Source organism: Grampus griseus (assembly GCF_964374135.1).
Source record: "Grampus griseus genome assembly, chromosome: 4".
In the NCBI taxonomy this organism is placed as follows: domain Eukaryota; kingdom Metazoa; phylum Chordata; class Mammalia; order Artiodactyla; family Delphinidae; genus Grampus; species Grampus griseus.
The window spans coordinates 19,380,498-19,405,364 of NC_138997.1; positions in this window are offsets into that span (position 1 = coordinate 19,380,498).

The window sequence follows — 24,867 nt, forward strand, 5'->3', positions numbered from 1 at the left end:
TTACTGATAACTGGAGGCTCTGTCCCCGCCTCCCTGCAGCACGTGGTGACACATTCTCCGGCCTGAACTCCCGCGCGCGTCCACGCCGGGGCGCACAGACTCTGGCCGTCTCTCCTGGCTGCCGTGGCGCATTCCCACCCTCGGCAGAGCCAGCTCCCCGCCGTCCCCCCTGGGGGTTACCTGAATGCCACCTCCTGGTCCGTATTCCTAGCCTCCTTTCTGGTCTCGATGGTCTCTTTGTTAGCTTGTTGAAACCAACTTCCTGGAATAGAGTCTGGAACCCTTTGCATTGTCTAAGAGATTAGCAGGAATTGGTTTTTTGTCTTACTTAACATCAGGAGAAAAGGGAAACCAAATCTGTAGCGGTGGTGGCGAGCTCTCTGAGCCGGCACTGCTCAAGCCGGCCCTTCCTGACGCCGCAAGGGATATCCGCAGATCAGAATGAATGTTTGTTTGTTCAGATGAGGGTTCAAGAAAAGCTGACTTAGGTGTGAGGTCAGCAAGCTTGTGCAAAGTGAATGCGGTGTTTGAGGGCAAAGGTTGTGTCTAGTGGCTACAACTGTCCAGAAATAAAGTGAAACCACGAATCACTGTTACATGGCTAAGGACAATAAGAGGAACTCAAAGCGTTCTTCTTGTCTGTCATGGGGGAGAGTGCACAGCCTCCTAAAATAGCACATTTTAAAAGAGGCACTTAGTCCAGACAAAAGGCAGGGGAAAGAATCTCATTTCCCATGAGGAACTTAGATGATGGAAGAAAGAGACAGGGAGAGAAAATTCCAGAAGGATGAACATCCAAGGGGGACATAACTGCAGGGCTGTCATATGGAGAGGGTTTAACTGTGTTTTAACTACAGAGGGCAGAAGGCAGCAGTAACAAGGCAAAGTTACCAAGAGGAAAGTTTCTGCAGAAAATAAGGCACAACTTCTTTGGGAGGTAGTGATTTCCCCATGATTGAAAGTGATTCAAACTCAGGGGTATGTAGGATTCCTGCCTTGGAGGGAGATCAACAAAATGATCTTGATGGTGTGTCCTTTCCAACTATAAAATCTGTGTATTCGTTGATACTAATTTACAGAATTACATTGATGCAAAAAGGGCAAGTATCTCACCCAAGGGCCAGAAATAAGTTCATGTCACACTTCAGCTCTTAAATTACACAACTGATGGGGACTCTTCAAGATTTTTCTTGGATCCTTAAATATAGTTTGTTGCCTATTTTTCCTTTGACCCCAGCAACTCAAGGTGATCTTGGAAATCAATGAACACTCTAGATGGTTCACCTACACCCAACAAGCTATTCTTTCCCAGGTTGAACTGCAACATTGATAAGATGTTGGACTTTCCACAAATGTAAATGGGTTTCAAATTTTATATTGTGGATTTTCCAAATAAAATTTTATTTATCAGCCATTTGTGTCTATATATATATACATTTTGCCAGTCCATCAACGCCACAAGATGATAAATAGTAAAATAAATAATAATCTTCTTGCTTGGCATCTTTACCAAAAGCAGTTAACATAATGTAAGCATGCAATTAAAAGAGAGTATTCAGAAAATTACAAGTTACTAACTACCAAATTGGTGAGGCTAATTCCTTCCACTCTAGTGAGATATAATCACCAAAGTACTACTTAGATAATGTTTTAGGGCCAAAAAAATATAGCATTCTACCAGCAATATCATTACTGAAGAAAAGGACTTCCAATTAAAAACATAAGGTGTAATGTAAAAACTAATTTTTCTCAGAAATTTGCCTTAAAGGTCAACTAATTTTAAATGATCATAATGAAGGGAGAGTGCCAAGAACACTGGCCAGGATGTAGAAACATGTCCTTTTCCTTTCTGACTATGTCACCTGGGAAACCTGGGAAAGTCATTTGACCTAACCAAGACTCAATTCCCTCATCTATGAAAAAAAAATTGGGATAGAAGCACAAATATTCATTCCAGCCTTTTCATTTCTAAATGTCTAATCTAGAAGTCATCTATCAGAACAAAACATGAAACACCTAGAAGATAAATAAAAGTTCAATTCTCCACTTGAAAGGGCATTTAACATCAAATGTTATTTTTCTAATCTCTTTCAAATTTTTCTAAGTCCAAATCTTTTTGTACTATTGCAAATAAGGAGCAAATTGGCCACTTTTAAACTTTTCCATGCATTCATTTTCCTCTGGAAGGACTAAACAGTAAACCTAGGAAATGGTATGTCTTTTCCTTTCTTCCCCTTTTCTCTTTCTCTCTCTCCCAGTCCTAAAGCCATCAGGGGGAAGCATAGCATACTAAATAGTGTCTGTGTGGTGGGCAGTCACAGTGGCCCAAAGAAGGGTGTTGGAACCTGAACAAGGGAAGAAGGTATCCAAGTGGGAGGGAAATTTAGCGTGAGCTGTTAGAGCCCAAGCAGGGTGACGAAGGTGTCAAGATTGAGGGAGGAAACTTTGGAAATCAGAGGATGCATCCCTAATGAGGTAAGAGTATATTCATGCACCCTAGCACAGAATGTCAGCACCCAAGTATGATGAGTGAAGCTTCCTTCCTAGTACAGTTTGTCAGAGCCCAAGCTGGAAAGGAGGGCATCTACACAAGGCAGTGCCCTGATGTGGGGTGTCAAGAGTCAGAGCAAAGATTGGAGGGCATCTTTGGGTCAGAGGAGAGAAAGAGAAGCAGCCGATTGTGAAGTCAGAGGCTGGGTGCGTGAGGAGGGCCTTGGTGCTTGACTGTGGCCCTGCACAGAATGTCTGAGATGGACAGGGTGCGGGGGCAGACCCTGCCAAGCAGCAACACGAGGTACCAGGGTCTGTGCAGTGAGGAGGGCAGCCTGACCTGGGGTGTGTGCTAGTGTGATTTATAATGAGAAAAAGATATTTGGTCTTCATCTCTGTTTCTGGCACAGAGCTCCTAAAACCCTTGGAATTTCCTAAGTGATGCAAGTGTTAAAGGTGACTTTTGGACCCCCACCTAAGGATGGGGCTGGTTGCCAAGGAAACCAACCATGTGATAAGAAGTTTAGAACTTTCAATCCCACCCTCTTGACCCTCTGGGGAGAGGAGAGCAGCTGGAGGTTGAATCAATCACTAATAGTCAATGGTTTAATCAATCATGCCTATGTAATGAAGCCTTCATAAAAACCCAAAAGGACTGGGTTGGGAGAGAGTACAGGTTGGTGAACACGTGGAGATTCATGGAGAGTGGTGTGTTCAGAGAGGAAAGAAGCTCCACCCCCTTTCCCCAAACCTTACCCCTTGTATCTCTTCCATCTGGCTATTCCTTAGTTATTTTTTTATAATAAACTGGGGATGGAGGAAGTAAAACATTTCTCTTGAGTTCTCTGCATCATTGGAATCTCAGATCTATAGACAGTTTATTAGAAGCACGAGTGGCAACCTGGACTTTGTGACTGACATGGGTGGGGGGACCGTCTTGCAGGAATGAGCCCTTAAACTGTGAGCTCTGACTCTATCTCCAGGCAGATAGTGTTAGCACTGAGTTGAATTGTAGGACACCCAGCTGGTATCTGAGAATGGCTTGGGTGTGTGTGGAAACCCATCCCCCAAATTGAAATTTGGAATTTCAGGATTATAGAAGGAGGACCCAAGGAGGAGAAGGAGGGAGTCAGGAGGGAAGGAGATGGCATCAGAAATAGAAGATTAGTCATGTATAAAGGGATCCATTAAATAAGTAAATATATTAAAGATAATAGTAGCCAGTTTTTTCACTGTCAGAAAAGGGAGTTGCAAACATCAAGAGGGAGAAAACTAGAATGAGTCCATGACTAGGTGTTGGAGATACCAGTGTTAGTTCATGGTTTTCAGTATATAAACAAATGAAAATAGATATTGCTGTAAATAACCCCTAGTTCTGTCCACCAGGAAGGGCAGGAAATGGTGATGCCCTAATAGCAATAAGCATATACAGGGCCCTGAGCTTGGCTTCTAAGAACTATTCTCCACTAGTAGGGAATCAGAGCTCCTTAGAAAAAGGGTTCGTTCCAGGACTGAGCAGGCCAAGACCAAGATGAACCTGGAATCTGCTGCTGTGCCTAAAAACAAGGAAGTGGTCAAAAAATGTAGGAAATACATGTAAAGTATTCCAAGATAATGGAGCATCAGAGCAGCAACTTACACTCAAATGGTTTGCAGGGGAAAGGTCTTTGTACTGTGCTTATAACTTTTCTGTAAGCTTGTAATTGCATCAAATCTTTAAAAATAAAATATTGAGCATGAATAAGGAAAGGAGAACGTTCCTGCAACAAATTACACAGAAATTAATACTAAAATTTTGCTAAAATCCCAACTTGATAATATTCCGTAAAATTAATTGACTCATTCAAGACATATTTTTGGCACCTGTGTCATAGTCCGTAATGTTCGGGAAAACAAAAATGAAAACATGCATTTTGTTTTACCTTTAAGAAGCCTGTAGTTCAAGTTAGACAGAAGGGAGATGGTTGCTATTACGGAGATTTTAAAGGTTGCGGTGGAGAGAGATTAGAGAACTTATGTCTGCAGAAGATGCTGAACAAATAATTCACAGAGCAATAACCCTTGAGCTTGAAAGACAAGTAGAAGTTTGACAGAAAGACAGGAGGAAGCACATTCCAGGACAAAGAAGTGCAAAGTAAAAAGCCTGAGAGACCTGAAAAGCAAGGAGAGCTACAAAGGATTTTTGGAACTGCAGAGTCTGGAGCAGGAACACAAGGTTCCAATGGGTCAAAGAGGTCCTCCCCTAGTGATGCTCCAAAACTTTCCTGCTGATCATCTGTGGTTAAAATTCTCCTCAGCGAATTTAAACCTCCTTTTTCCCCGTATGACGAGTATCAAATAATATTCATTCATTATTATTACAAACATGCCACACATAAAATTCCCAAATGGCAGCAAGATAATGACTCTATCCAGATTGTATGACTCTTCAGCCACCAATGCTACAAACAACGTAGGTAGGAATCAGATTTCTGCAAGTCTCTGAATTTAACTCTTAGTCTATAAACTGTGGATGAAAGTCATATCTGCTCAATCTACGTCACTGAATAACTGTGAAAATCTGATATGGTAAGGTGTGTGAAAACTCTTTATAAACTGTAAAACAGAATGTCGGTATTATTATAAGCTTTTTAAAATGGTAAGGTAATGTGACCTGTGTAATCAGCCTAGTGAACTGCTTTTGGAAAATGGACAAAAACAACCCAGAACCTTGGAACAAAGACTACTTTATATCTAACTAAATTCTTGAGGTTTTTTCCAGGAAATTAAAGTGCTAATCAGAAATGGAAAGAACCATAGATATCATTGACGCTAATCTGGTCATTTTTGAGTGAGGAAAGGAAAACTCAGGAGCGTTGAGTGACATGGGTAAGTAACACTGGGCCTAAATCTGCCTCTTTCCATTTTACCACCAAAAGTAAACACCTGTCAATGTTTGGAGAGCATTACGCATGTGACTTTAATTTAATTGAGTAAATGAAACTGAAAATTATAGCAGCCTACATTCTTCCTAGCTCTTCTTCCTCATAATGGACCAATATCCCTGCTATTGGTCTTTTGTTCCCATTCAGCTCGGCTCACTCACCATGACCTCACCATGTTTTCTGTGCTTTATAATACCTATAATACCATACAATTTTTTAAAGATATTCTTAGAATTTTTGGAAAATGTTATGCACGCTCACGGGAAGATGTTGAATAAATTAATGAAAAAAAGTAGAAGCAGAATATGTTGTAAAACAATATAAACAACATATGTGTGTGTGTGTGTTTGTACTTACAATATCAAATGTCTGGGGGTTTATGCACCAAGCTGTTTACAACGTCTTCCTCCTAAAGAGTAGGTTTGGGGAGCAGGGATTCCGACGGAAGAATAATACCTTTCTGTGGAGGGAAGAATGAGAAAAATGTATCTTCTTTTTCTTCTTTTTTTTTTTTTTAGTGTATCTTCTTTATACACTTCTATGGAGTTTGGATTTCTCAAAAGGTATGTCTTACTTTAAAAGAATAAAAAAATGTCGAGGGCTTCCCTGGTGGCGCAGTGGTTGAGAGTCCGCCTGCCGATGCAGGGGACACAGGTTCGTGTCCCGGTCCGGGAAGATCCCACATGCCGCGGTGCGGCTGGGCACGTGAGCTATGGCCGCTGAGCCTGCGCCTCCGGAGCCTGTGCTCTGCAACGGGAGAGGCCCCAACAGTGAGAGGCCCGCCTACCGCAAAAAAAAAAAAAGTCGAAATGTAGATGGTGTTAGAACTCTAGGCAGCCTCTAAAGTGGACACTCGAGGCGTTAGAATCAAGGTGCTTCCATGAGCCCAGGGAGGAGAGCCCTGAGCGGCACGGAGATGCCCTGCTGTGGGGTTGACGTGCTTTTTCATCACAGAAAGCTAACAAAAATAGCATGGGTTTATAAAAATAGCCCTGAAAGGCATCCAACTCCTTTCACTCTGTGAATCCGGAACAGCCCCAAGTCTTTGATGGCGGATGGGGTCAGCTGAACCATAGGCATGACTAATTCTCCTTGGAATGAGGGCTTCGCATATCTCAACTCTCCCAACACTTGAGGGTCAGAGGCCCAAAGCTGGAGTGAAATGGAGCTGCTAGGAAATTGCATCATGTGAGAACAGTTAAGAATTTTGTTTTCAAGATAAGATCTTAGTACAAAGCCTAGCCTCCGGCAAATTTATGAAATGAAACTGTGGTAAGGAACTGTTTTCTCCTCTGACTTCTCAACCTCTTAACACCTGGACCCACGTCCTCTTCCCTTGCCTTCCCTTCCTGCAAATCTTTTATTTTCCACTCACATTAAATATCTCCATTCACATTAAAATACAAAAGATTAAGAATTAAAAAGTGATAACGGACCCAGGCACTATTTGCAATATTTTTATGCCAATGTTATCACTGGCATAAAGCAGTGATAGTTCACAAAGCATTTTTAACTTAAGAGTTTAAATGAGACTATTGGAAGTAAAAAAGCAAACAGAGCGAGTGTTCTCTCTACGGTGCATGTGTGCCGTATGAGGAGCTTAAATCTACCTAAGAATCCTTTTGACCGGCTTCACTTCTAGTCTTTTCCCTGAGGCTCATTCATACCACATTCTTGCTGCAGAAGAACTCTCACAATATGAAGCATTCATCTATGACTCTTGTTTGAAAGATGTGTGTGATCTCTAAGCGTGGCACCATAGACTAACCAACCCAAGGTCCGGCAGCGCAGTACTGGGGAAAGAACAATGGAATAAGAATCAGAAGACTTGAGTTCTCATTTTAACGGAAACGGCGTGCACAGTTTTGTAGTCTGTGTAGTTTGAGTCCCTTAGCTCTTTGTATACCTCACAGGGTTGTTTTGATAGTTCATTGAGATAAACAAATTAAAGTATTTTATAATCTACAAAGCCAAGGAAGACTAAAATTTCAAACTAGCCAAACCAGATTGAGATATCCTCTTGAGCACGGTTGACAGCACTGTGACAACTTGTCTGTCTGACACATGTAACAACATCAAACAGGCCAGGCAGCTCATCCTCTCTAGACTGGAAAATTACTGGTCTGTAGGGCCACAGCATGGTCCAGAGAGCTCATTTTCAAAAACACTGCTTTTTTTTTTTTTAACTTGGATGGAATTTGTCATTTAATCATAAAACTTTAATGTTTTCTAGTTTGATTTCTTATTCTGATGCCTTTGTTTGGTACATTTCAGAAGGACGAAAATTATTCTTGGCATACGCAAATGAAAAATCAAGCTTTGGTACCTGCAGCTTTACACTTAAATATGAGCCATTCTTATGGGAAAGTCTTAACATAGATAAATGTACTTGGAATAAAAGTGTACACAAATGTAAAGTAAAAGCAGGATAGATGTTACAGGGAAAGATATTAATTCGAAAACACAGGAAACAATGTTCAAAAAAAAATATCTTAATATCCTAGAAACTGCAGGGAAATGTTCAGCTTGTATTTGTGAAAGAAGAAATATTCCTCAGACATAAAATCTGATGCTGCTGAGAAAATGATGGATTTACTAATGTCCAGGATTTTTATGTTCCAGGCACAATCTCTAGAAATGCTTCATTTGGTACATGTGTATTTCTTAAAGTCTATGGACAACTAATAGATCTTGGGTGTCTTCTAGAAACCCAGCCTAATTCTTAATTCAAGTTACCCAAAACATGTTTGTTCTCACAAGTGAAAAATCTATTTTCCACTGCAGTTTGGAAACTAAATTAGATATGAAAAAAATTCGTGTTAAAAGAAGCCTAAATATTTGCTCAAACAAAAACACTGTGAGTCTTTTTAAGGTTGATACAGGAATAAGTAATAAGGAGGAATAAGTAGTTGCTTTATTCCAAACTCCCAGGACTATCGCCTAGATTTCTCTCATCTAAAAAAAAGAAAAGAATTGGTATAATGGAGTTAATTCCGGGAAAATACAGAGTTCAGATGGATTTTTTTTCATTTCTTTATCATCTATCATTTATGAATTTGAGGGAAGGAAAAAGAAAGAAGGAGGGTAGAAGGAAATGTTCTATAATGGTATGAATTTGATAATATGTTTCATATACTGAATTAAGTTCATATTTCCTTTGACATTTCCCAGTTAGTTTTATTATTAAAAATGAAATTATGTCTCCAAACTGTAATTTCCAAACTAGCTTGAGGGTTTATTATATATTTGAGCTCTCACTCTCCCACTGTAGTTGTTCTTTAAATACAGTTTTCATTGTTTTAAATGTCATGAAGAAACGTTGCTGATAAAGTCATAATATTTTTAAGTGATGTTGAATTCATTTTTGTAAGAAATAAAATAAAGATGCATAAAGAAAAGAATTTAATGAACAAAATCATCAACATGATCATCTCCGGATGGTTGTAATATGAAATTTTTATAATTTTTTATATTTTCTAAATCTTCTGAAAAATGATTTCACAATTAAGTTTTACTATTAATTTTAAACTAGCAACAACAATAAAATTAAAAGTTAGAGAGTTAAGTAGAATGAGGATATAAACAGCTTTTCATTAAAAAAGCCATTAAAAATTTCCACTGAATATCACGCCTGTGGGATTTCCTTTAATTTGAGGAAAGAACCCTGCTTTCTCCTTGTCTATGTGGTTAATTACAGACTCACGGCAAGAACAAGAATTGAGTCAGCAAACTCAATATGTAGTAGGGAAAAAAGTCCCCCAACGCCAGAATTTTTATACTCCATGAAACTTTCCAACTGCAATTATACCCTCCTACATAAAAGGTAGACTAAAACTTTAAAATCCAAAGGATTAAGATACAATAAATGGTCCAATGCATTCTGGGTAGCTACCACTTTGCAAGTTTTCATCTAAAACATTGCATAGGACTAATATTTTAGAGATTTTTACTCTAAAATATTATTAAATAAATACTAAAACAACTAAATAAAACTAAAAATTTAATCTAAAGTAACTAAAATAGGAACAAGTAACTTCTCAAGTTGTTTCTTACTTAATCCACTGAAAGTTAATACAAAGCAAGTTTTTGCCAATGTTACATTTAAATTTTCAATCTTTGTAATGCAAAATTATTTCTATTAGGCCCTTGACTATTTTATTCTTCACCATTTTGTGATTCTAGGATATGAATTTTTAAAGAAGGCATAGAATAATCTTGGAACAAACTTGGAGCCAAAATAAATTTGTCTTTCAGAAAGTTCAGACAGAAAGTTGAAGCTCAAAGTTGTACCCTAGTGTCCTTTCTGCTCTCTTATCTTGAGAGAGGTAATGCTCTGTTTTGGCCATCTCTGGAGAGTGAGATAAGCAAAGTGACTGGGATTAGAAAAGCATTACCATCAGCATACTCTGCGCCTGGCTGCGCCATAGGTTTAAGAACTAAAGAATGGGGCTGGGAGTCACCACAGATCAGATCATATCAAAACACTTTCTAGAGTAGATTCAAAGATGCCTGGGATTTAAGATAATTAGAGAACATTTATATCACTGTCATTTTTTTTACTCATCTATGACTCCGCTGACACTATAGAATTCAATATTTATAACTGTAGCTCCAGTGCCATCAACAAAACTAATATCTGTGATTACTCTCTCCAATCCACAGTGAGTATGAAGACATGATCTCTCCGGGACAATGTGGTCTATGCAGTAGGTCTGGGGAAAGTCTACAGTGAAGATAACAGCATTCTTACTCTATCATCCAGATTAATGTGTAGTTGTTTAAATGCCATCATTTTCTTACAGATGTTATTTTCCTTATATAACCTTGGCTTGAATTTTAATTCTAGTGTGTGAACATTTGGAACATTAATTCATTGCCTTAATCAGACAAGAACGCTTCACATATAGTTTATATTCTTAAATATTAGGAGTGACTATAAATCAAAGGTAGGTTAAATACAGAAAAGTAAACTGGTTTTTAAGTATTGACTCAAATGAAACAAGAGCTAACACTAAAAATCATAAACAGTATACATTTTAAATTTGTAATCTTCTTTTGATATAAATACTGATAAGGATGGTAAAGACCACTACCTACTAACAATGGATCTATGTTTGAGAACATAAAACAGAAAGAGAATGCCTCCTGGACTGGGCTTCTGGCCAAGAAGCCAGGTTAAAGTACAAAGAGGCTTCGGTGTTTGATCAGCCCATGAAATCAGTTATGAGGACCCTAAGTGTGCTTGTTCACACTGCATTTCTACTTGCAACTCTTTTACAGCTGTTAACATGGGTTTGGTTTATTTCGTTTCATTTGTTTTTTGTGTTGGGGGATTCTTCTAATGGCTGGATTCTTCTAATGGTTTTCTCAGCCTGGATTCTTCTAACGGCTAATTATTATCCAAAATACATGACAAACAAGCAATATAGAGTTCCCTAAAAGTTTTAAATGACAAAAGACGTGGTTTGGTTTGCTTTTAGGTCTCTTGGTCCTGTTACTGCTAACACAAAACTGATTATTGATTAACAGTGATATTAATAAAATGATTTAGTTTTGGGTAAATATTCACTAATTGATCTTTTTTTTTTTTTTTTTTTTTTTTGCTGTACGCGGGCCTCTCACTGTTGTGGCCTCTCCCGTTGTGGAGCACAGGCTCCGAACGCGCAGGCTCAGCGGCCGTGGCTCACAGGCCCAGCCGCTCCGCGGCACGTGGGATCTTCCCGGACCGGGGCACGAACCCGTGTTCCCTGCATCGGCAGGCGGACTCTCAAACACTGCGCCACCAGGGAAGCCCTCACTAATTATCTTTAATCTATATCCCATATTTTATTCTATTAAAAATCTATATTTTAATCTATTGAATTTTTTAAACTATTCTTCTGAACTTTGTACTGATTACATTTCAAACTTCAAAGGACCTACTGACAATGTGCTCTTAGATAACCTCTGAACTACTATGGAAACATATTTAATACTTTAAACCTTTATGGTATATAGAAAAAGTTCTTTTGCCAGAAAATTCCTTTGTCAAATGTTGTGAGGATTAAAGTAAATAATATATGTAAAGTATCTAGCAGAAAGACATAAGAATGTGGGTCTGTGTGCGTTTGTCTCAAGCACTGCACTGTACTTTCACATGGCCCACAGTTCCCTAAAACAATACTAACTGTGATTATTATATTGATCCGAAGTTCAAGTCAGAAACATTTGTTTCTTTTTCACTGCAAAAATACAAACACTCAGAAAAGAAATTTCTTTTCCCACCAACAGATCTACAGTCCACCCTTACCTGAATCCCTAAGCTCTGCCTTCTCTTCTATTAGAGCCAATGAACTTCCCATCCATTTTTCCAAGACCAGTCCTCCACTGGTACAATGGTTCCCATCCTCTCTTGCTTACTCAAGGTCTTTGTTCCCACAATTATACCTTCTCTCTCCTACAATATCATCAGTTTTTCCCTTGGTACTACATCATTCCCAAGAAAAAAAACATTATCTCTTATGTCTGAAAAGTTCCTTTCCCACTATGTACCTCTTGAGCTATCACTCTATTTGATGTAGGTTGAATTGTGTTCCTCAAAAGAAGATATGTTAAAGTCCTAATCCTCAGTAACTCAGAACATGATCTTGTTTGGAAATAAGATCACTGCAGATGAAATTAGCTGGAGTTGGGTGGGCCCTGATGCAATATTATTGGCATCCTTATAAGAAGATAGACACTTGAAGACACAGAGAAGAGCACCTTGGGATGATGAAGGCTGATATTGGAGCTATGCAACAGGAAGCCAAGGAATGTCAGAGATTACCCACAAACCACCAGAAGCTAGGAATACGCAAGAAAAGTTTCCCCTAAGGGTTTCAGAGGGAGTATAGCCCTGCCAACAACTTGTTTTCAGACTTCTAGCTTCCAGAACTGCACATGAGACAATAAATTTCTGTTGTTCTAAGCCATCGAATTTGTGGTACTTTGTTACAGCAGCCCTAGAAACTAATACATCATTTCCACTTCATACTAAATTATTCCCAATGAGCAGAAAACATTATCTTATCACTTAAAAATTCCCTTGACCCTAAAACTCCCTTAAACTAGCATCCTATTCCTTTGCTTCCTTTTTATAGCAAATATTTTTAAGAGTTACTTTTAATTGCTGTCCTCACTTGCACCCCCCCCCACATTTTCTAACCCACTTATTCTGGTCAGGATCCCCACCTCTTCCACCACTCCTCAAAACCGCTTTTGTCAAAGTAACTTATTGTACTTTGTTTTTCTTCAAAACAAATAATATTGTATGTTTATTTCTTAATTTCGCTATTGTCTATCTGCCTCACTGGACTCCAAGTTCCAAAAGGACAGGGAATTGATGTATTTTTTCACTACTATGCTCCAGGCCCTGGCACTCAGTAGGTTCTTAGTGAAATTTTGTGGAACAGTGCAATGCATTTGCTTTTAGATTATTAATTACATGTGATACATAAAATTTCCTCTTGGATTTAAAGCACTCTTTATTTATGGATGCAATAAATTTTGCAAGTATTTTGTAATAACTTTTCAAGAATTTGAAGGTTACTAATAAAAAGGGTTTTTATGTTTTGCAAGCATATGTTACCACTAATATTTTACCCTAAGGTAAACTGTTATGTCTTTATTTTATATTATAACTTCCAAAGCTATTAGCAGATATTAATCTTCATATTCATCCTATGTATTAAGGAAAGGAGTTTTTTTAACTTTTATCTTACAGATTTGGAAATTAAATGACTTAAGAACCAAAAGGCTGTCCTGTGACATCTAAGTGGGCAAACGATAAAATGCAAACTTGGATAAAAGCTTTTCACTATCAAATCAGTTTAATTTCCACTAAAATCCCTCATTACTAACCCCACCTTATAATTTCATTGTCATTTAAGATTATTATCTTAAATATATTATAATTATATTAAATTATTATCTTAATTATATTAAATGAGAAAAATAACTTCCTCCTGGATATTAAGGCAATTTATAGAGAGGAATATGAAATCAGAGATATTATGCAAACAAATGCGATTAATAAAGATTCCTTGCTCAGTTCAATGCTCTGAAGAGAAGCAGAAGTTTTGCACAATGAACTGAGTTAGAACCGAAAATTAAGGAGCGCTGTTAAACGTATTCATAAAATGCATTATCTAAAGTGTGAACAGGACTATCATCACATTAGTCCATGATGTGATAGTTCACAGTAATCAACCATCTATATCCACATAAACTTATCTTTCCATTTCTCCACTACCCTCCTTATCAGTAGTAAAGAGTAGCTCTACAGCAAGATAAGGCAGCACATTAAACATACTGAAACTTTGCTAACTGCAGACATCAGGGCTACATTGTTTCACTTCCTATCAAGGCCTCCCTAGAAGAAGAGCACTATGTATTTTATTCAAGCTATTTTTTGGACTAGAGTAATATAACAATACCATTTAATCATCCATGTATACACACAATAACAAAAATTCTATGACACTGTGTATCATATTTGTGTTAAAGTCATCTCTGACAAAATACATCTACTTTCTGATTTCATGAAGAAAATGGACTCCAGAAATTTCAAGACTGAAAGTGATACTAGATTGAACAACATAAAAATATTTATAAAAATACATTTGCATGCTATTTTATGAAATCTTACTTCAACTCTTTGTTTAACTCAAACTATCTTCTCTCCCCCAAAACTCAGCCTTCATAACCACTCCTTACTTTCCAGTCATTTTTCCCATCACTTACTCCTTCCACCCTGGACAAAGAGGAGAGGTGTCCCTACACTTAACTAAGGCCAGTCCTGTAACTGAGCTATGAATCCTTTTCTCTTCCTCCACCTCAGGCATGACTTACCTCTCTCTCTTCCACCCACAGCCCTTTCCTCCCTGGTGGTTCTTCCCAGTAGTAGTACTCAAACCCAGCCCCCTACTCCACGCTCCACTGGAGCCACCGCACTATTTCACTCTTCTCTCAGCCAAAGTTTTGCAACTTCTTTTCAATGATCAACCCACGGGCTCAGCAACCTCCTGGCTTCCCTCCTCTATGTCTCTCAGCAGCCTTTGGCATTGGCTGCCTACTCTCTTCTTCTTGAAACAATCCGGCCCTGTCCTTCATGAAGCCACAATCTCCTGGTTTCCTCCTACTTTTCTAAACTCCTTTCCAATCTGTTCTGTTAGTGTTAAAGGTTAGTCCTGTTAGTGTTAATCCTGTTACCTGATGGTTTCCCTCCAAACCCTGTTCAAGGCCCTTTTTTTCTCATTCATATTTCTTGAAGAAGCTTATCTATTCCCCTCGTGTGGATTACTACCTGTTATGGGCTGAACTGTGTCCCATCAAAATCCATATGTTGAAGCCCTAACCCCCAGTACCTCAGAATGAGACTTCATTTGGAGCTAGGGTCTTTAAAGAGGTAATTAAATTAAAATGAAATCACTGAGGTGGGCCTAATCCAATATATAACTGCTGTTGTTATAAGAAGAGGAGATTCGGGCCCAGATAGACACAGAGGAAAGACCAGGTGATGACACAGGGAGAAGACGGCCAGAGAGAGAAGCCTCACAAGAAATCACCCCTCTCAACATTGTGGTCTTGGACTTCTAGCTTCCAGAACTCTGAGAAAATAATTCCTGTTGTTTCAGCCCCTCAGTCTGGGGAACTTTGCTTTGGCAGCCCTAGCAAACTAATACACGACCTGTGATTAGGCTATGGCTCCGCAACTCACCACTGTGGTGTCAGGTCTAATCACTAAATCACATCCCACTGCCTACTGGGTCTCACCACACGGACGTCTCAAAAACATTTCAAGAATTTTACATATGCCAGTGCATCTAGTTGCCTGAACCAAAAACATGGTCACTGTAGTAGACCCTACTTGAGCCCCATGTCAAATCCCCGCAGCCCATCTCTAACTCCAGTTTCACCTCAAGTAGTTCTCTCAGATTTTCTGCCTCAGGGTTTTCTCCAGAGTTCTAAGAACTTGCTCAGCAGCTAGGAGTTAACGTCCCTGGAGGCAACAAACCAAAGAGACAGGAGGGAATAAAGAACCCGTATGCAGTCTTCCAGAGAGACCCTTCTGAGAGATTTCAGTATGGTTCCTCAGAAGATCCCCTAGAAGACTGTGCTCCAGTTTCTGCAGCAATAAAGAGTTCAGTAGGGCACACTTGATTGGCTTTCCTCCTTCACAGAACTGGCTTTTCTCCTTTCCTGACTCACTCTCTCCATTTTCTCAGTCTTACTTCCTGGGATTGCCTCTAAAATAAACTTCCTGAACCCCAGTCCTTGTCTCAGACTTGCATGTAAGGGGATCCCGCACTAAGACTGTCAACGTCATTCCCTTAGCTTTCTCCTTTATCCATTTTATCTGGCCATCAGTTATTAAGTTCTGGTGATTCTACCATGGCTTTCAAATTAATCTACTCTCTCCAAGCCCACTGCCTTTACCCTGGGTTCAAGCCACCATCAACTATGACCTGGATGATACTACCATCTCTAACTAATCTCTTTGCCTTGCGAATTGCCCCTCACCAAATTGTTCTCCACAGGGAAGTCAGTGTGTGCTTTCTAAATGGACTATTTGATCCTACTTACTCATAAAAACCTTCAAATAGTTCCCATTGTCTCTAGCATCATGTCCTTAACATGATTTGCAAGGTCTTTTAGACCTAGTTTTCCTCCCCAATCTCGTCTCTCACTTTTCACTTAGACTAGTCCGATTAAGCTGTTTTAAGGTCTCTGACCAGCCATGCGATCTCTCACCTCAGGGCCTTTGCACACGCGGCTCCTGCCTCTTGAAATGTCCTTCTCCACTCCTCGTCACCACTACCACTCATCTTTACCCTTCCTAGTTTAGCTGGCACTTACCCTCAAAAACCTCTGATGTTAATTGTTTGATTAGGGGCCTCTCCTATGTGTTCCTAAAACATATTATGCTATATTTTAATTGCCTGTTTATTTGTTCAGGTCATACAATCAATATACTTTTTATTTATTTATTTATTTATTTTGCGGTACGCGGGCCTCTCACTGTTGTGGCCTCTCCCGTTGCGGAGCGCAGGCTCAGCAGCCATGGCTCACGGGCCCAGCCGCTCCGCGGCATGTGGGATCTCCCCGGACCGGGGCACGAACCTGTATCCCCTGCATCGGCAGGCAGACTCTCAACCACTGCGCCACCAGGGAAGCCCTACTTTTTGAGAGTTTTTATGCCCCACCGTGTCTAAAGAACTTCACATATTTTAGGTATTCAATAAATATTGGTAAAATAAATGAATTAATGAATACAAGTAAAATTGTTAAATAGTGTTACTAAAGATTTTTAATAACAAAAAGACTGGCAAACAAGTTTTCAAATCATATAGAAAGTGTTGAAGCAAACCAGAAGGAAGATTAATAAATAGACTCTATAAAAATCTAGGACAAAAATGCCATCTTCAGAAATCTTTGATACCATTACTGCTGTAACCATGGATACACGCCTACTCAGACTCTTTTAATCTATTACTTAGAAAGCAATTTTAAATGTTTGTAATACAAAGCAGGCATTTTCAAATGGAAAATTAAGTCAATCCCATAAATTAGTAAATTTTTAAATGACTTTTAATGACACGGCTTTAATGTAAGACCTCACCCAATGAAACAATGAGGTGCTAAACAGAATTAGCCTCTCAGTAAGGCTGAGAAGTAAAATCTGTTCCAGGCCTTTGACTCCATGATTTCTCCTCTTGCTGCTTCCACCTCAAGTCCTTGCTCTGAAATCAGAAGCCGCCTATGTCTGTTCACTGCCCTGCCCCTTGCTAAATCTAAGAATATTGCCAGGATATCCTGGCGAACTGCCCTTTCCAGCTATCAACTATCTAAACAACGTGTAATCACTGCCAATCCACGCCTCTTGGTCTTGTTGGACAAGTAAATGCCAACACTTGAGAACATCAGTAAGAATCTCCAATCAGCTAAAATGGAGAGGTTGGTTTCCTGGACAATCTACAGGAATATGTGTAACCTCACCAATCACTCTGGGTAAGTGGTTCCCATCCAGGAAGTATCAAGAAGCACTTCCTAGCTGAGACTATCATCAGGGCATCACTGCAACCAAGAGTTGCTTCCAGCATAATCCAGGTAGAGTTGCTCTGCTCAAGACAAAGCTTTATTCCTTACCAGTCTCTTAACAATAATGTTTAACTGTTCTCAAGAGAAGAGATAGGGCATCACTGAAAAACACTCAGTTGTAGATATATTGTCATCACTAACTATATGAAAAAGCCACTATAGTAAACCATTCCTTAAAAACACTATATTTGAGACTGCACAATTATTTTGATCCTCAATTTAGGAGGCAATAACTTTCACCAAAACCAAGTGCTGGGTTGATTCTAAGGAGTAGTTAACGAAATCATACAAATTTCAAAAACACAATTCTTTCATTTATTCAACGAAAGTTTTTTTTTAGAGTGCCTTTTATGTGCCTGCCAGACACTCTTCTATGTACTGAAGGATTGCCTGTAAACAAAACAGACTAAAACCCTTATCTTCTTAGAGTTCATATTTTACTAGGAGAAGAATGAACATATAGTTCATTTTTAAAAACACTTATCATATAATGAGACACTGTGTAGTTATTAAATATCATATTCCTCAAAAATAAAATTTAAAGATTTGAAAATATGTACACATAATGTTACGTGGGAAAAAACTAAGATACAAAACCATATATGCTATATATAGTAACATACATAATGTATATGTATGATACCAAAGTTTTTAAAGAATTAATAGAAGCATATGTAGACATAGATATAGGTTCTAGATATAGCTAGATATAGATTTAGGTTAAAAAAAGAGTATGGATATACACTAACAGCTACTAGTGTTATCTTTGGCATGAGATTACCAATAATACTTTTCTTTTTTATATTTCTTGTACTTTCTAAAATCTCATATTGAATACTCTTTTAATAGTAGCAAATGAATATAACATTATGTATTTTTAAATGCAAAAATTAGGCTAAGATGAAACTTTATTCATAATTGTCAAAAGTTGAAGGCAGTCAAGATGTCCTTCAGAATGGATAAACAAACTGTGGTCCATCCAGACAATGGAATATTATCCAATAATAAAGAGAAATGAGCTATCAAGCCATAAAAGTCATGGAAAAATATTAAAGCATACTGATAAGTGAAAGAGGCCCCAATCTGAAAAGGCTACATGTTATATGATTCCAACTACACAATATTCTGGAAAGTGGAAAATAGTCTGGAGACAGTGAAAAAAGATCAGTGGTTGCCAGTGGCTCAGGTAGAGGGAAGGATGAATAGGCAGAGCACAGAGGATTTTTAGGGCAGTGAAACTGTACTGTATGATACTATAATGGTGGATACATGTCACTATATGTTGTCAAAACCCATAGAATTTGCAACACAAGTAGTGAACCCTAATGTAAACTATGGACTTTAGCTAATAATAATGTATCAATATTGACTCATCTATTATAAGAAATGCACCCCACTAATGTAAGATGTTAATGATAGAGGAAACTGGGGGAATGGGAGGGGATTTATAGAAACTCTCTGTATTTTCCATTCATTCTTCTGTAAAACTAAAACTACTTTAAAATAAATCTATTAATTTTTTTAAGCAATGGGCTATAATGAACTCCATCTTTGACCTTCCAGTGTACAAAACACTGTACAAAATTGTGGCTCCCAGACCTTGGAACTTCAGAGACCAGTACAATTTCCCCGAGAGTCAGAAAGAAAGAGTTTTCCACTTTCTTTTGCCAAGTAAGCATATTAAATCTATATGTGTGTGTGCACATATGTGTGTGCACATACACACACATTCACTCTTTCCACAATAGCCCTTAAAAAGGAGGGACATTTTATCACCCAGAATGTAAAAGCATAATCTTAAAGTAAGAAAAATTCCATTAAATGCAATAAACTTGGTCTTATGAAAAACCCACTCCATTTTGCGACTTTTCTCATTTCACCATGCCCTTGTGAACGCCTGCCCCACATGGGTTGGGAATCCCTGGTCTATGACCCAATGTTTTACCCAACTGCAATCCAGGAATGGGGAGGGATGTGCTATAATAATCAAGACTCTTCTGCCTGGACTTCCTGAGGATGGAGCGTCCATCTCCTGAAGTCAGCCATTCTCGAGCCATTGGCTGGTCCCATGTTCCACGCTGCTCTTTGTTATTTATCGTGATTGTGAAATCATGTGAAATGTTCAAATGCTAACGTCTTGAAGACAGTGAATTAGTCTTCCAAGGTGGTCATTTGACTTGTTCATGCCCTTAAAGTTCTCACATCTCTTCCTGTGAAACAGAACTAAGAGTGTATGTTCACAGAACAAATCTCCCGATAAAACCTTTAGAATACGGTTCACTGCAGAATCAATGAAGTGATGATAGCATAGTGCCAGAGGAGGCAGGTGTCATGACTCCCCAATGATCTCAAGTAGGTACTCACTGCTCCTCGACAAGAAGAGGCTCAGAGCTTCTAGATCCATCCCATGGTCCACTGCTGCCTCTGCAGGCTCTCATCTCTGCCCCAGGCCAGTAGCATCACAAGGTGTGGCTTAGCTAGAATTTCCCTCTATCTCTGAGAGGGAGTAGAGAGTGAGGAGCATCTGCATTGAGGGGTAGGGGTCACATCCATGTGTTAGTTCTGAGTTATTTTACACTATTACCAGAAATGGCAAAGTTTTCCTCAGGGCATGACATCCAGGGAGATTCCTGATCCCACCATCCAGCCAAATTCTCTTGCTTCTAGTGTAGGGCAAGTGGGGACTCCTGGAATAATGCAAGGCTTTAATATCAAAGTCACACACAACCTTCCCCTCCTCTTCAGTCTCAAGGAGGTGAGGACAGATCCACTTGCTTCCTCTCACGCAACAGAGATTGCGCTAGGCTTCTCCTCAGCACGAGTGATTGTTATTGTGGGAAGAATGCAGTGTGGCCATACCTGTTCATCTGACTCCTTCTCTATAAGCTGACAAAGAGAAAATGGATGATCTCATCTGGTTATTCCAGTTCCACAGACTTGACTCCGAATTAAGGAGAACGTTTCAGTTACAAATTTTTGAGGATTGAGTTGCAAATAATACTTCATGCCTCTATTAAATAAGAGAAAATCGATCTTTCTTTTAAGGGTATTGGTCCGTTCAGAGAAAAGTAGTCTCATGCAACTGGTAAAAGAGATCAGATGGGCTACGATACAATTTAATGCAGCCATTGTGCCCTATTTAGATTATTTGACTTCACTCACTGACTACTGTTTGTGCTTCATTAACACCTCAGGTTTGAGCGTGAAATTGCCATATTCTATATACTGACAAAGTGACCTGGTACAAAATAACCCTGCAGTGTTAATAAATAACCCCTCAGCCCAGACAAAATCATGGAGGTGCAGAACATACCAACACATTGAAATTCCAGCTGTCAACCTGGGACTCTCACAACAAACTAGAAAGAGTCCTTCTCCGCACCCACTAATTTAGGCATGTGCCCTAAGCCACTCTTCTGATATGATCTTTTTTTTTCAATCTTTAGAATCACCAGGAAAACACCAGCTGCCTGAACTCTTCTGTCCTCCTAACAATACCACTGATGAGCTTTGAGCCAGTTTTCTTAATTCCCTCTGCATTGACTTGTTTGGACAGATAATTCTAGTGGGACTGAGTTTTGGCAACAAAAGATAGAAGACCCAGACTAGGCACCTTGCCTAAACCTGAGGACCTGAGTCACTTTTATTATGGGCCATTGTCACACCTTGCTTAAAGAAAGGTAAACCCCACACTCTCCTGCCTTTCCTCTTCTGGTCCAAACCACTCCCTTTCCAGTCTTCCACCTTCCAGAAATACTGGTTAATATCTTATCTACAGAGTTAAGAAATGATGCATTACTGTCCTTTTTGCCAGTCCTGGCTTAACCTCCTTTCCAGATTCTTTTTTCTTCATTCAGAGAATGAACTACTAAGGTCTTATCTTAGCAATAAATACCAATTTTATTTTGTACTTATTGTGGTACCCTCTAGGTAAAATGGTAAAGGTAAGATTTCTTTCTCAGAAATCTCTCTCACCTTTGGTCCCTTTCAGGCACACATTTCAGGCTTCTATGTTTCCTCTATTCTTTCCTCTAATATAACTGACTTTCCAGAAAAATTAATAAATCATTCACTCTAAGATATAAGGCTGGCAATATTTAGCTCCTTTCCAAAGATGTTTGCTTTAACAGAGAACCAAAAATCTCAACTTCCAATTCTAGAAATGCAACATCCATAAGAGGGTTTAGGAAAAGATACCTTTAAATCATACCCCTTAGGACATAGTGTTCAAATTGGTCATAACAGCCCATTTTGTGGGTTAATACCAATTTATTTTTTTGTACAATAAAAGAGAAGTAAATAGAAATATCAAGGCAAGAATCATTTAGACTAAAGGTAAATATTTCTTAGGAGTTTCATTTCTGTTTTACATATGTATGTGTAACATATGTATGTGTACTTACATATGAAACATATAAAGGCATTTTTTATGATGTTCATTATCAAAAAGTTTGAACTAACATGTCTGACTTACACTTTTAACTGGTGCTTCTGAAACTATCAGTGGCATAGAACCAATATTTTTAAATTTCCAGTCTGTCTCAGACCAATACTTTTAAAAAATACAATAAAAATAAATAACTAGCAGAATGATATCAACACACAAAATTAATCTGTTAAATTTCTGTCATATTTCTTAAACGTTTTCTCTCAATTGCTGTACTTATTTCATAATTGACTAGGTAAGAAACAGTTTGCGGGCTGGGGCTGGTCTATGGCCCACACTTTGGGTAACAATGCTTTAGGATATATGTTCCTCAAGGATGGGGGCATGTTTTGTTCACCCTTATACCTCCTCAGGTAGCACAGAGTGGCCACAGCTAGCACAGATTGATTGCTGATTAAGTTGGGTCAATCAACCTACTCACAGATGGCAGCTTCAGCAATACGTAGTTCAAACAACCAGGATTCAGAACTCAGGCATAGAAACTGGCTAAAATCAGCTTATCCTAATCAGTAATCTACGGCGGCGGGGTGGGGGGGGGGGGGGGGCCTTGGTTCATAATGGCACTCTTAATTATTCCTCTACATTAAATAGTAACTATGCTGTTTTCCATTTCACCAGTTGACACCTTAACCCCATTAAGAGAATGACATCACTTACAAAATAAATAACATAATCAAAACAAAGCCAGAGTTAGAGACAGAACCATTTTAGCTCTGAAATGAGCAACAACTTCAGTGTTAAACTTTGATACACAATTCATAGATTAGTTACAGAAAGTACTTCCTAGTGTTGCTTAAGCATAGTCCTATTTTTAAGGGGGAGGGGAATTTGAAAAATATTTTTTAAAGTTCCCTTCCCTGAAATACAAGCAATTATGCAAGTTTCTACTAGAAGTCCTTATAAGGTAGAGAATGAGAGATATCTGAGAAATGAAGTCTAAAACTGGGCTAGGGCGCCACTGGAGATTTCATAATATCTTTTAATTATTGCACAGGACATATAGAATAATGATTTTAAATCTCAACGGACCCATCGGCTAGCCTAAAGAGAGGACATCGGCTGAAAAAGCCCCGGGGACAGGATTTTCCAGACTTAGGTGTGTTCCCAATTCTATCTGAGGCTTGAAAAAAAATATGCAGATTTACTTAATTGCCTTTTCACCTCTGGAGAGTAAACAAAGATACCTTATGGTTGTCCCTCTTTAAAGACATGGAGCAGTGGTGTGCTGAGTGCAGAGGAGTCACCCAACCTGAACGGGAGCCACAGACACTGTGCCCAGATTAGGGCTACGATCCCATGTCCCAAAATGTCTGACCTCCAAAGGACAACCTTTTCATGGAAGTGTGGCCCTTCTCTTTTATTTTTTGGAGGCGAAGTTATTCTACTTCCTGCATGAAAGAAATAAAGTGAGATTATATAAGTCAGATCAACTTTAGATCTTCCCATATTAACTCTTAACCAGGTACTTCTATGATTCCTAACTTTCCTTCGTCCTGCAATAGAATACTTTTGTGAGTAAGAATGTGTGAAGTAAGTAAAATGGTTACTTAAAATTTTTTATATAAATATAAGAACAGAAACTTCCATACAGGTGGTGATTGAATGCAGTGTGTTATGTCATAGTACAAACAAACAGTGGTAATTTGTCTTGCTTTACAGAAAACTTTCTGTGTAGCAAATGAGGAGTGCTAGTTGTATTAGCCAAAATACAATTATTCATCAACATTTTTATTGTGCCAGTTGTTTCTCCTGTCACACACACACATGCACACACACACAATTACATTCACACAATATAAAACTTGACAAAACAGTCATTCCTTTCGAATGCTAGCACAATTGCTAGCATTCCAGGTAAGAGAATTTTTCAAAATCTTTTTCCAACTCCCTCACCCTATACATCTATAAAACTAATCACTCACGTTCAGAGGATGCTATGAAACCAATTCCAATTTTTTACATAAAAACAGGTGAGTAAAGAACACTAATCACAAATGTATCCTGCCTTTCCTATATAAATCGTACTACTAGGTAGCCCAACAGTAGGTGAGAGAGTCATCTCTAATAAAAGTATTTCAGCTAATAATTGAAAACCAAATGATAGAATTAGAGCATCACCCTTTTAGTGACCCCCAATGAATGATTTGAGGCAATGAGTGTCAATGTCTGCTAACATCAGAAAAACACTCAGACATATGGGTCCATGGAATTAATCTGAGTCTGACCAAGCTCCTGGATCCAGCTGCTAATGTTCAGGAAATATGGAGGATAAAACAGCGTGTTGAACTTCACCATGAGGATGTGATCGACAAAGTCCAGACTGCGAAACACTTTAGTGAAATGGTCGAGGTTCTTCCACAAACTGTAAGGCAGAGACTAGAATGGAGGATAAGCCCATAGATCAAAAGAGACATACAAGATATCGAGTTTTTAATAGGCAAAATCAACTGTAGTATCAAATGATGCATACTTATGTGATAAAATCACAAAGAAGAAAGTGATTACCTTTGGAAAGAGGGGCAGGTCTGTGGGACAGGTCACCTGGAGGGGCTTCTGGAATGACTGGCAAAACTCTATATTTTGGCCTGAGTGGTAGTTAAGTGTTCAGTTTATAAAAATTCAGAGCTATATAATTCCTTTGTGTGGTTTTTCTGGATCTGCTTTTATTTTGTAATAAAAAAGAAAAAGTATATAAGCCTTCTGATGGGAAGAAAAAAAAAAACTAATACAGCTTTATTTGACACCTCCTCATTCACTTGGAAAATGGCACAGAGGCTCACAGGAATATCTTCCCTGCGTGATTTACGAGGATTACCATCTCTAAAATGAAGGACTCTTTGCCGTAAGTAGGACTTGAGTTTTAAATTCCTTACATATTTCCAAAGTACA